This window comes from Abramis brama (genome assembly GCF_963993115.1).
Source record: "Abramis brama genome assembly, chromosome: 1".
NCBI classification, from domain to species: Eukaryota; Metazoa; Chordata; class Actinopteri; order Cypriniformes; family Leuciscidae; genus Abramis; species Abramis brama.
This window is the reverse complement of record NC_139963.1, coordinates 69,348,655-69,361,786: the sequence shown is the minus strand read 5'-3', so window position 1 is coordinate 69,361,786 and position 13,132 is coordinate 69,348,655. Positions and strand designations below refer to the sequence as shown.

General features: G+C 45.1%; 1 protein-coding gene; it reads left to right on the top strand.

Annotated features, from left to right (window-relative positions):
• Positions 1 to 13,132, top strand: part of LOC311094365 (uncharacterized protein) — a 337,913-nt gene that overhangs the window by 201,023 nt on the left and 123,758 nt on the right.

Sequence of the window (13,132 nt, the reverse complement as noted above, 5' to 3'; positions counted from 1 at the left end):
TAGAACAGAATAGAATAGAATAGAATAGAATAGAACAGAATAGAACAGAATAGAATAGAATAGAACAGAACAGAACAGAACAGAATAGAATAGAATAGAACAAAATAGAATAGAATAGAATAGAATAGAATAGAATAGAATAGAATAGAATAGAATAGAATAGAATATGAAAATGTATTTAGGTAACTAAAATGTGTTTCATGTGGTAACATCTAAATTCTACAACTCCCAAAAACTTAACATGACTAAAGCAGACTGAAGTGTAAGTTCCCCCATAAATGAAAACTCTGTCATTAATTACTCAGCCTCATGTCGTTCCAAACCTGTAAGACTTTCGTTCATCTTCAGAACACAACTGAAGATCTTTTTCTGTCCCTCCATTGACAGTCTACGCAACTACCACTTTCCAGTCCCAGAAAGCCAGTCATTAAACTAGAGTAATCCACGTGACTCCAGTGGTTTAACCTCAGTTTCATGAATATTAATCTCCAACGCGCGTTCACACATGCGTTGTGGTGCTCCCATGAACACACGTTGGAGATTAATATTTTTGAGAATAAAGTGGTTTTACCCTTTACACTATAATCCTGAAGACAAATTCACCGTTCACATTTATACTCTTGATAGACTCTTATCCAAAGCGACTCTCTGTTATTCCCAGGGCCCAGTTATTTAAAAAGCTATTCTGGATCAGAATGATGCTATTCATCCTACAATTGTGCTTGTTTTTAAACGTAATATTGTATTGAATCACCCGAATCCAAATACAAACTTGACCAAATCTGGATTAGCAGTGCACTCAATGGGACTACTGTACATCAAATTGTATAGGTTATGTAAAAACAAGAAAAACATCCCCTTTCATTTTCAATGCAAAACTAAATAACATTTATATTATTTTAAACAATAAATAAATAATAAATCTATTAAAATAATATAAAATAACAATAAATCTAGTGTTTTTGTTTGACACTGACAGCTGTTTGGGGGATTATTTTATGGTGACAAAAAAAAATTATATATATATGTGTAGTATGGTTCAATATAGCAAGAGGACAGGGTCGGCTTGGGAGCCTGTGGGGTTTATAAAACAAAATAAAAATACAAAGAAAAGGTGCGCACACAACACTGCAACAAAACAACTCAAATAATTCTCTCCCAGTCCATAAAGGGTTAATTCCCTCCCTCCCTCTCTCTCTCTCTCTCTCTCTCTCTCTCTCTCTCTCTCTCTCTCCTCTTTTTCATTTTCAGGAATTTACATATTACAGTCTCACAAATAATGTACCTGCTTTTTGTGAAATCTGGTGTATCAATGAGGTTCTATGTGTTGTACATGATGATCAATTGGTCTTAGGTTTTTTTAAAAAAAAGTATTTTTATTTATTTTTTTGAATATTATATTTTATTATTATTATTATATTATTATTGTGAATGAGATATAAATGATGTCTAAATAAAAGTTGTTTAATCCTTCTCTCTCTCTCTCTCTCTCTCTCTCGCGCGCGCACTCGCCGGCTGCCGGCACACACTCTCTCTCTCTCCGGCTGCCGGCACACACACACTCTCTCTCTCTCTCTCTCTCTCTCTCTCTCTCTCTCTCTCTCTCTCAATTCAATTCAATTCAAATGAGCTTTATTGGCATGACTGTGTAAAATAGCACAATATTGCCAAAGCAATAGACATATACAAACATATACGTACATGTTGATACATAAAAGTGAACAATAATAATAAAAAAATAAAAAAATACATTTCAATATTATGCATAAATATATCACAATGAAAAAAAATAATAATAATAAGTCCAGAGAGCAGTTTAAGGGAAGAGGGTTCAGCCCTTGTCCCTCATATGATGGCAGGAAGACACATACTGCGCTGCCAGGAGAACACACTCTTCTTTCTCTCCCAGAATATAAGACAGTTTGTCTATGAGGCTCGCTTGTTGGAACTGGGGTAAAATCTGTGCTATTAGTGTGAAATAAGTTTCTCTGATGTGTTTGTACTTGCTGCACTGGGTGAGGAAGTGCAGCTCATCCTCCACGACTCCATCAGTGCAGTGTGAACACAGTCTGAGCTCTCTGCCTCTCTCTCTCTCTCTCAGTGCAGCTCGTCCTCCACGACTCCATCAGTGCAGTGTGAACACAGTCTGAGCTCTCTCTCTCTCTCTCTCTCTCTCTCTCTCTCTCTCTCTCTCTCTCTCTCTCTCTCTCTCTCAGTGCAGCTCGTCCTCTATGACTCCATCAGTGCAGTGTGAACACAGTCTGAGCTCTCTGGCTCTCCAGCTCGGCTTGTGTCGGCCCATCTCCACACACAGACTGTGGTCACTGATGCGATACCTCGTCAGGAGCTTTCTCTGACCATAGTTACTGATCTCGGTCAGGTATGGGGCCAATTTATAATCAGACTTTATTTTGGGGAAGTATTTTAATTTATTTACTTGTGTGACCTTTATCTGCCAATCTTGTATGTATTCTTCTTTGGTTATGTTCCCTATTTCTTTTACTTTTGCGTGTCTGAACTGAGTTGTTGGATTAAGTTGGTGTTTTTCCACTAAATGTGTCATGGGGTCGCTCTCATGGTGTCCTGCCCTGTGTCTGAGAGCGCAGTGATGGTAACTCTCTGTCGGCGCGTCTGATAGATGGAACCAGAACTTTGCGGCTCTCTTCTGGATCTCAGATAGGAGAGGGAATCTGCCTAATTCTGCCCGGCAACCCAGACTCGGAGCGTTTCTGTGAGTTCCCAGGATGTTCTTGCAGAACTCGAGGTGGAAAGTTTCCACAGGGGTTTTGTCCCAGGAATCGTAATTTAGTTTAAATTTGGGGCCCCAGATTTCACAGCCGTATAGGAGGATGGGTTTGATGATGCTGTCAAAGATTTTCAGCCACAGTTTAATGGGTATGGTTTATGGTACAGTTTAATGGTCACTCTCTCTCTCTCTCGTACTCGCCGGCTGCCGGCACACACTCTCTCTCTCTCTCTCTCTCGTACTCGCCGGCTGCCGGCACACACTCTCTCTCTCTCTCTCGCAATCGCCGGCTGCCGGCACACACACTCTCTCTCTCTCTCTCGCAATCGCCGGCTGCCGGCACACACACTCTCTCTCTCTCCTCTCTCTCTCTCGCCGGTTGCCGGCACACACTCTCTCTCTCTCTCTCTCTCTCGCACTCGCCGGCTGCCGGCACACACTCTCTCTCTCGTACTCGCCGGCTGCCGGCACACACACTCTCTCTCTCTCTCGCACTCGCCGGCTGCCGGCACACACTCTCTCTCTCTCTCTCTCGCACTCGCCGGCTGCCGGCACACACTCTCTCTCTCGTACTCGCCGGCTGCCGGCACACACACTCTCTCTCTCTCTCGCACTCGCCGGCTGCCGGCACACACTCTCTCTCTCTCTCTCTCGCACTCGCCGGCTGCCGGCACACACTCTCTCTCTCTCGCAATCGCCGGCTGCCGGCACACACACTCTCTCTCTCTCTCTCTCGTACTCGCCGGCTGCCGGCACACACTCTCTCTCTCTCGCAATCGCCGGCTGCCGGCACACACACTCTCTCTCTCTCTCTCTCGTACTCGCCGGCTGCCGGCACACACTCTCTCTCTCTCTCTCGCACTCGCCGGCTGCCGGCACACACTCTCTCTCTCTCTCGCACTCGCCGGCTGCCGGCACACACTCTCTCTCTCTCTCTCTCTCTCTCTCTCGCACTCGCCGGCTGCCGGCACACACTCTCTCTCTCTCGCACTCGCCGGCTGCCGGCACACTCTCTCTCTCTCTCTCTCGCACTCGCCGCCGGAGAGAGAGAGAGAGAGAATTAGGTGAATTAGGTCAATACCCCTTATTGATCACTATCCAAAAAAGAGCTGTGAAATTCTACCAGCACCGGAGCGCAGTGACCCGAGCTCATACCAGCTGAAGCCCTGCGGTGTCAGGAGCAGAACCGGCACCGGAGCGCAGTGACCCGAGCTCATACCAGCTGAGGCCCTGCGGTGTCAGGAGCAGAACCGGCACCGGAGCGCAGTGACCCGAGCTCATACCAGCTGAAGCCCTGCGGTGTCAGGAGCAGAACCGGCATGGGAGCGCAGTGACCCGAGCTCATACCAGCTGAAGCCCTGCGGTGTCAGGAGCAGAACCGGCACCGGAGCGCAGTGACCCGAGCTCATACCAGCTGAGGCCCTGCGGTGTCAGGAGCAGAACCGGCACCGGAGCGCAGTGACCCGAGCTCATACCAGCGGAAGCCCTGCGGTGTCAGGAGCAGAACCGGCATGGGAGCGCAGTGACCCGAGCTCATACCAGCTGAAGCCCTGCGGTGTCAGGAGCAGAACCAGCACCGGAGCACAGTGACCCGAGCTCATACCAGCTGAAGCCCTGCGGTGTCAGGAGCAGAACCGGCATGGGAGCGCAGTGACCCGAGCTCATACCAGCTGAAGCCCTGCGGTGTCAGGAGCAGAACCGGCACCGGAGCGCAGTGACCCGAGCTCATACCAGCTGAAGCCCTGCGGTGTCAGGAGCAGAACCGGCACCGGAGCGCAGTGACCCGAGCTCATACCAGCTGAAGCCCTGCGGTGTCAGGAGCAGAACCAGCACCGGAGCACAGTGACCCGAGCTCATACCAGCTGAGGCCCTGCGGTGTCAGGAGCAGAACAGGCACCGGAGCGCAGTGACCCGAGCTCATACCAGCTGAGGCCCTGCGGTGTCAGGAGCAGAACCGGCAGCGGAGCGCAGTGACCCGAGCTCATACCAGCTGAGGCCCTGCGGTGTCAGGAGCAGAACCGGCAGCGGAGCGCAGTGACCCGAGCTCATACCAGCTTAAGCCCTGCGGTGTCAGGAGCAGAACCGGCAGCGGAGCGCAGTGACCCGAGCTCATACCAGCGGAAGCCCTGCGGTGTCAGGAGCAGAACCGGCATGGGAGCGCAGTGACCCGAGCTCATACCAGCTGAAGCCCTGCGGTGTCAGGAGCAGAACCAGCACCGGAGCACAGTGACCCGAGCTCATACCAGCTGAGGCCCTGCGGTGTCAGGAGCAGAACCGGCACCGGAGCGCAGTGACCCGAGCTCATACCAGCTGAGGCCCTGCGGTGTCAGGAGCAGAACCGGCATGGGAGCGCAGTGACCCGAGCTCATACCAGCTGAAGCCCTGCGGTGTCAGGAGCAGAACCGGCACCGGAGCGCAGTGACCCGAGCTCATACCAGCTGAGGCCCTGCGGTGTCAGGAGCAGAACCGGCACCGGAGCGCAGTGACCTGAGCTCATACCAGCTGAAGCCCTGCGGTGTCAGGAGCAGAACCGGCATGGGAGCGCAGTGACCCGAGCTCATACCAGCTGAAGCCCTGCGGTGTCAGGAGCAGAACCGGCACCGGAGCGCAGTGACCCGAGCTCATACCAGCTGAAGCCCTGCGGTGTCAGGAGCAGAACCGGCAGCGGAGCGCAGTGACCCGAGCTCATACCAGCTGAAGCCCTGCGGTGTCAGGAGCAGAACCGGCACCGGAGCGCAGTGACCCGAGCTCATACCAGCTGAGGCCCTGCGTTGTCAGGAGCAGAACCGGCACTAGAGCGCAGTGACCCGAGCTCATACCAGCTGAGGCCCTGCGTTGTCAGGAGCAGAACCGGCACCGGAGCGCAGTGACCCGAGCTCATACCAGCTGAGGCCCTGCGGTGTCAGGAGCAGAACCGGCAGCGGAGCGCAGTGACCCGAGCTCATACCAGCTGAAGCCCTGCGGTGTCAGGAGCAGAACCGGCACCGGAGCGCAGTGACCCGAGCTCATACCAGCTGAGGCCCTGCGGTGTCAGGAGCAGAACCGGCATGGGAGCGCAGTGACCCGAGCTCATACCAGCTGAAGCCCTGCGGTGTCAGGAGCAGAACCGGCACCGGAGCGCAGTGACCCGAGCTCATACCAGCTGAGGCCCTGCGGTGTCAGGAGCAGAACCGGCACCGGAGCGCAGTGACCTGAGCTCATACCAGCTGAAGCCCTGCGGTGTCAGGAGCAGAACCGGCATGGGAGCGCAGTGACCCGAGCTCATACCAGCTGAGGCCCTGCGGTGTCAGGAGCAGAACCGGCAGCGGAGCGCAGTGCACTCTCACAGCTGATGATGAAACTACAGCCAGACCAGCACAGCACTATCTGGCCCAACCAAATTATTAAATTACAAAGACAAAATTACATGACCTATTGGAAAGATGCTACTAAATCACAAAAGAAGATGGAACTCTATTTACACCTGAAAAGAGACTATAAACCAGCAGAATACCTGAGCTGTGTGAAAGAGCATAAAATGAGAAAGACCCTGACCAAGTACAGGCTGAGTGACCATGGACTGGCTGTAGAGAGAGGTGTGTGTGCGTGTGTGTGTGTGTGAGTGGCCACTGCCTGGCTGTAGAGAGGTGTGTGTGTGTGTGGGAGAGAACTCTAGCTCAATCACAACAGCAGCAAAATATGTGACAGCCTGCCCCAAACTACGAGAGTCAGCCAGTGGACAAAACTAAAGTCAGAACCATTCTCATCTTGTCTGAATGTTGGTACAAATGTACAAAGGTTTTTTTTTTTTTTTTCTTATGTATATAAATGTATTCATGCATTTGTTAACTGATTGATTTATTGACTTTGATTATTTGTTCATTGCTTATGAAATGGCCAATGCTTTGGCTATACTGTACAAGTCAAGCTCATTTGAATTTGAGAGAGAGAGAGAGAAAGAGAGAGAGTGTAGACATTCTTGTATTAAAAATCTCATTTTCGTATCAAACATCAGTCTACATATATGTATGAAACACAGCTGATACCAGTGTCAGGTTATTCCCCGCACGGCCTCCCTGAGACTGGCACATCACAGAGAAGACCAGAGAGCCGACCGCAGATCTACAGTCAAGTCTACAAGCATTTATGCAATTGACCTTTAACTCAAAACCCTCCACGATTCAGGGGAATCAAGGGCTTGTTTTGAGTTAAAGTTCAACTGCATAAATGCTTGTTTTCTCTAACAGTGGTTTTGTATGTTGATTTCTCCATGTCTACTCAAAACACGACACAGTGAGTGAGTGCAGTGCGTGCTCACGGAAAGAGTTTACCAGTCATTTCGGCTTCCTGTTGGGGGAAAGCACCAGCGCACAGTTTCACCATCATACCATTTCAAAGAGCTCCGGCCCAGTTTATCAATCGCTTGACTTGGCTGAAAGAAAGGAAGAGACTGTAGATCTGCTGTCAGCTCTCTGGTCTTCGGTTGCTCTGTGATGGGCCAGTCTCAGGGAGGCCGTGCGGGGCATAACCTGACACTGGAGCTTCATTCATGCCTATAAAAAGACTTATCAGAAATTGCAAGTCAGTTAGACTTAGAGAATGGTGCACCCTGTTTTGGAAAGGCAAGTCAAGTGACCTTCATTTATATAGCGCTTTTAACAATATGGACTGTTTCAAAGCAGCTTTACAGTGATAATAGGAAATTAAATTAAATTAACAGAGATTGTTTTGGCTTTACAGCATTTAATTCTAAATTCTATAGCTCTAGGATAAAGTTATTGTCCATCTAAAGTTAGTTTTGATCAATTCACTTCCGTAGCAAAGATCATTAGTTATTAATTAAGGGGCCGCTAACACAACACCGTTCTAACAGAAAACCCTTAACGCGCTCCGGCTGCTCATTCACACAACAACAGTGCCTGGTGGCTCCAGAACACAAACCATGAAATAGGTTCCAAGTTGCAAGCCTTGAAGAAAAAAAAAATATATATATATATATATATATATATATATATGGAACGTCGTTTTGAGCTCCTCGTCCAGGGCCAGCGAGAGGACCGCGAGAGGTTCCGGAGCTGGATGGACCGGGAGGTTCGGACCGAAGCCACGCCGCCACCGGTCGAGCTCCCCCACCTGTCCATGAACAAGATGGGGTCCCAGGATGACCCGGAGGTCTTCCTGGACCTCTTTGAGAAAGCAGCAGAGGCAGGTGGGTGGCCGAAGGAGCATTGGCCGGTGCGCCTCATCCCACTGCTGTCCGGGAGGCGCAGGTGGGCGCCCAAAAACTGCTGGTCCAGAACCTTCCGGTCTTCGACGACCTCAAGAGGGCCATCCTGCAGCGGGTCGGCCGGAGCCCAGAGCAACATCATCCAGCGATTTCGGTCGCTGGATCTAGGTGACAACGGCCGACCCTTCGTGATGGCCCAACAGCTCCGGGACTCTTGCCGCAAGTGGTTACTGGCCGAGGGAAGCGACGCCGAGAAAATCATCGACCGTGTGGTGCTGGAGCAGTTTATCGCTCATCTACCGAAGAAGACGGCAGAGTAGGTCCAGTGCCACCGACCGACGTCGCTGGACTCGGCCATCCATCTGGCGGAGGATCAGCTGGTGGCGTGCTCTAGGGTCGGCGATACCCTCCCTAATGTTTCTCTACCTTCTTCTTTTTCAGCTTCCCCCTCCTCTACACCCTCCCCTCGACCTATCACGCTCCCCAGGTCCCGTCCGCCAGGACCCTTCAGAGGTCCACCCAGGGGCCGGAGTGGGATGTCGCCGGACCAGGCAGGGGACATACGGGGGAAACCCAGGGGGTTCGCATGCACCAGATCGGAAGCTTCTCCTCATGTTTCCCCACTCTCTCCACGCCAACACCCAGACGTCCAGCAGGCTGCCCACGATCAGGCTGGCCGGTACCAAATACCTGTGAGTATTAAGATGCTGGCTTTAACAGAAAAGATCTTCCAGGAACCACTTAAATGTTATAAGATCTTTTAATAACCCTTTTATAGAATTCGAGTTCCTCTAATATCCCCCAAAGCACTTTGAGGTCTCGTGGTAATGAAAAGGTGACTCCAGAACCTCTCTCTCACACACACACACACACACACACACACACACACACACACACACACACACACACACACACACTCACTCACACGCAAGAGGTTTGGCTCATAGGAAACAGTCATACAGAGAGGAAACACATGATCAAAGAGGCAAGCACTTCTTCTTCTGGGTTGTTTCTGCATCGCTCCTCTATTGGAGAGACCGGGACGGCAACGTAATTTTTCTCCAATCAGAAACAAGCTAGAGTGATGACACTCACACTGCACATGCTCAGTTAGACCCCCCCTCCCCTCCCCTCCCCCCTCCCACCTCACCAGGAAGAGGACAGAAGACATCTTTAACATCTTCTGCTGCATTTATTGAATAAAACTTGTTTTGGAGGTATGAAAGTATTTTTTTTTTTTATGAGATGTATTTGTGTCATTCTGTCCTGACATTTTGTATGAATTAATCAAAACTTACTTAGTTTGAATTATTGTTGTGTTGACTTCTAAGTGCCATGGATAGCATGTGTCAGAGTCAGTGTGTCTAGCAGGAGTATGATGCTCTGTCATGGCTGATAGGGTCGGGGACGGTTGCAACAAGTTATAAATTGCATGTTTAATAAAAGTTTGTTGCATTGCAAATTGTTCAGTTCTTCCTGTCTGACACTGAAATATGGAGAGATTGAATATCATCTGTAACACCTGCACACTGAATCTATGTAGGACTATGTTCTACACATACACAAACAAAACTCAATAACTGTTATTTGATAATATGACTATATAAATAAATAATAGGCTACAATAATATTACTATATAAATAAATAATACTATAATATTATAGTAGGCCTAAAACAGTTCATATTTTCAGAATTCTTTGCTCAATGAGACAAAAAAGCTAAAGTTAATTAGTGAAATTTAAGGTATTTTTAACATGTTGCAATTTTCATCTGGCTTCTTCCATTCAAATAAATACTGTGAACGATATGTCATATGTAATCATCTTTAAATGGTATGGGTAATTAGCAGACAGATGCAAGTTTAATATATACAAATTTGGTTGGTCTAGTCCAAATAGTCTCTGAGTAACTGAGAGAAATGCAAAAAGTGTTGCAACTGTCCCCGGGCTCCCCCTTTAGGCTACATCTGTACATCAAATACTTGTTCTCCCCACTGTATGCATATATATATATATATATATATATATATATATATATATATATATATATATCACCAGACAGATATATATCAACAGTTGATTGATTACATTGATAATTGCAAAAAAAATTTTTTTGTTTTTGCATTACAAGTTTTCGGAAATATTTAAATATGCAAACTATGCGTTATCTAATTAAGTATGCACTAATTTGCATACCTTTCTAGAACAAAAATCAGAACATTGGATGAAGTCAGGTTCTAAATTCCTGTTTATTTTTTATTTTTTTATATATATTAGAGTCATAGGTTTTTAAAGAGGGGGGTTTGGATATCTCTTATCACTCCACAAATCAGAAAATACTGTCAATTAACAGCCAAAAATAAAATATAAAACTCACAATTTTTTAGGAATTAAATCAGGAAAATGATATATGAACAAACCCCTCTGTAAAAAGCTTCAGAATATGGATAAGAATAACACTGTAAAGTTTGGTGTGTGTAAAGCTGCTGAAGTGGAGATTTCTGGCTCAATCATTTGTCTCGCCTTTACAAGTTTGACATTGATCAGTTCTGCAGATTCTACAGGATTTTGTGTTTAGTAGTTTAATAAATGATTATTAGTATTTGTTTAATATTGTCAAACATAATTCCGTCTAAATGTTCATGAAAAAAAAAAATGTTTAGGGGAGAGCGGGGCACAACTAGCCTGACTACGTCAGACTTCGTACTTCCGCTCAATTTCATTTCGCTTCTGTACTTAGTCTGAGACAGCGTCAGAGCTTTCTGTTTTCCACCGGTCTGGAAACAGCCGGGCCAATCAACGAACAGAGGGCGGGCTGAGAGCCGTGACGTAGACGCTGATTGTACCGTGGATGCATAGATTTACTTCACATAATCTGCAAAAGTCGTTCACAGCCATGTTCAATCCGGTATTTCGCTCGATGGTTTTGTTTTCGCATCATACATGTGTTTACAGTGGAAGTTAGATGCTGCTGAGCATGCGCATAACACACGCCATAACCAAACGTTATGTGATTGGCTTACGGGTAACTAATGATTTTAAACTTCAGACAAGCACCCCCTAGCAAGAGAGAAAACACTTCTTTATTATGCCATTCCAGACTCTGTCTACAAAGCAAAGTGAAGTAGCAGAGTCTGGTATTACCAGGCTAGGGCACAACCTAACGCTTTTGGACTTTCTCAGTTTGTGTAAATCTATAGGGTTCAGAGTGTTTATTTTTCACCACATTAATTTCACACATGTCTAGTACAATTATGTGGTTTTGTTTTATTAATACAGTGTATATTTTATTATTGATATACCCCGAAAGAATGGAAGTGAAATGTGACAACATGCCCCATAGGTGGAGTGTATTGTAACATGACCATGTGACAGATTAAAATGCTATCTGATCTTAACAAAAAATATACAAGACAAGCTAAAATATATTTCCAATAAAAAAAAAAAAAAATTAAAAAACAGCTATACAGCATACACTGTTAGACTTTTCAAGGGTTTTTTACAGTAACTTACTGGCAACACTGTTGCCAGTAAGTTACTGTAATTAAGAGTTACAGTACCAAACCGTATTTCAGTTTTGTGTAATACAGTGCATTACTGTAAAAACAAAGCTAATCAGTACAGTGCATTACTGTAAAAAACAAAGCTAATCAGTACACTACTGTAATTATTTTTATTTGTACTAAATATAAATTAGATTTGATAATTTTGATATATGATTAATTTTATTTTTATCCTACATAAGTACTACTTTCATACAAACCAATTAGACAAAGTTATCACAAAATACCATTTTTTTATTTAAAACATTTCATATATATCACAAAATAAACATGCCAATGCTGGAAATGATGTGTGAAATTTTTTACACATTAATGGGTGAGTTTAGAGACAACATTTTTTTGTGTTAATTTTAACTCATTCATTGTGTTAATGATTTTAACAAAGTAAATATGTCAGAGAGGTTAGCACAAAGATGTGTAAACGTGTTAAATTAACACATTATGTGCTGTCCTTCACTGCAAACATTTTTGAAAACATACATAAAACCATAAACAAAACATTAGCATTTGACTAAATGAATGTAGAGTCATTGGTTGTTTAGCTTATACAAGTATTATAATGAAATATCAACCATTACATTCATAAAACTGCAGAATATAAATACATTTTTAAGCATTCAAAAAGGAAATGTCCAAAACAGGACAAAACACAGTTCTTTTCACAATTCAAGACACATAACCCCACCTTCAAAATAATTTCACTTATTTCCAAAAATGTGTTGGATTCATGTACACTGGTGGCCAAAAGAAGTATTTAAGTGTCTTAATGTTTTTGAAAGAAGTCTCTTTGATGCTCAAGAAACATTTCTTATTATCAATGTTTGACTGTCTACTCCTCCATCTTTTCTACAGCATAGGAGTAAAAGTCATCATCAAAATAATCTTTAAAAAGCCAACACAATGTTTTTGTCCACCTTTGTGAATAAATGAACTTCTCCAAAGATTGGTTCCTGTTCAGAACTTGATTGACAACATCAGAGTGTTCCCTGGTCTGCATGCGTGCCCACAAACACAAATGTACTCAGTCCTTCAGAGGAGATCCCGGTTCCAACACTATATGAGAGAGAGAGAGAGAGAGAGAGAGAGAGAGAGAGAGAGAGAGAGAGAGAGAGAATATATTAGTGTCACAATATTTTTAACCTCCTTTTTTGTTAATTTTTATTATTATTTTCACAAAAACTTAAGAATATATATTTGTAAACAGCTTTTGTCAATAAATAGCATACAAAAGAACTAAATTAAATTATGCCAGATTAAATTTTAATACTTACAAATCCTAAATTCTGTCCAAAAATGCTGAGATCCATAGAAAGAACGACTGAAATCGATGATTTTAGCCCATTTCAGCTTGTCTGCAGTGAAGGAGTTTGAGGAGAACAGGTTTGAGACAAATACACAGTAAGCCACATGCAAGAAATCACTGTGTGATGATCGTTCTCCTTCCTACAGTAGTTAACCCACCTGTGCGCTGATATTAGGACCTTCCTGGTCAGGTGGGACTGCAATGGTAGAGTCTTCTGCCTAATAAAATATCAAAATAATGCAAAAATATAAACTTAAGTTGTTTAGAATGCTAGATTTGGTATGAATGAATTAGTGAGAGTTTTACTGCAGTGC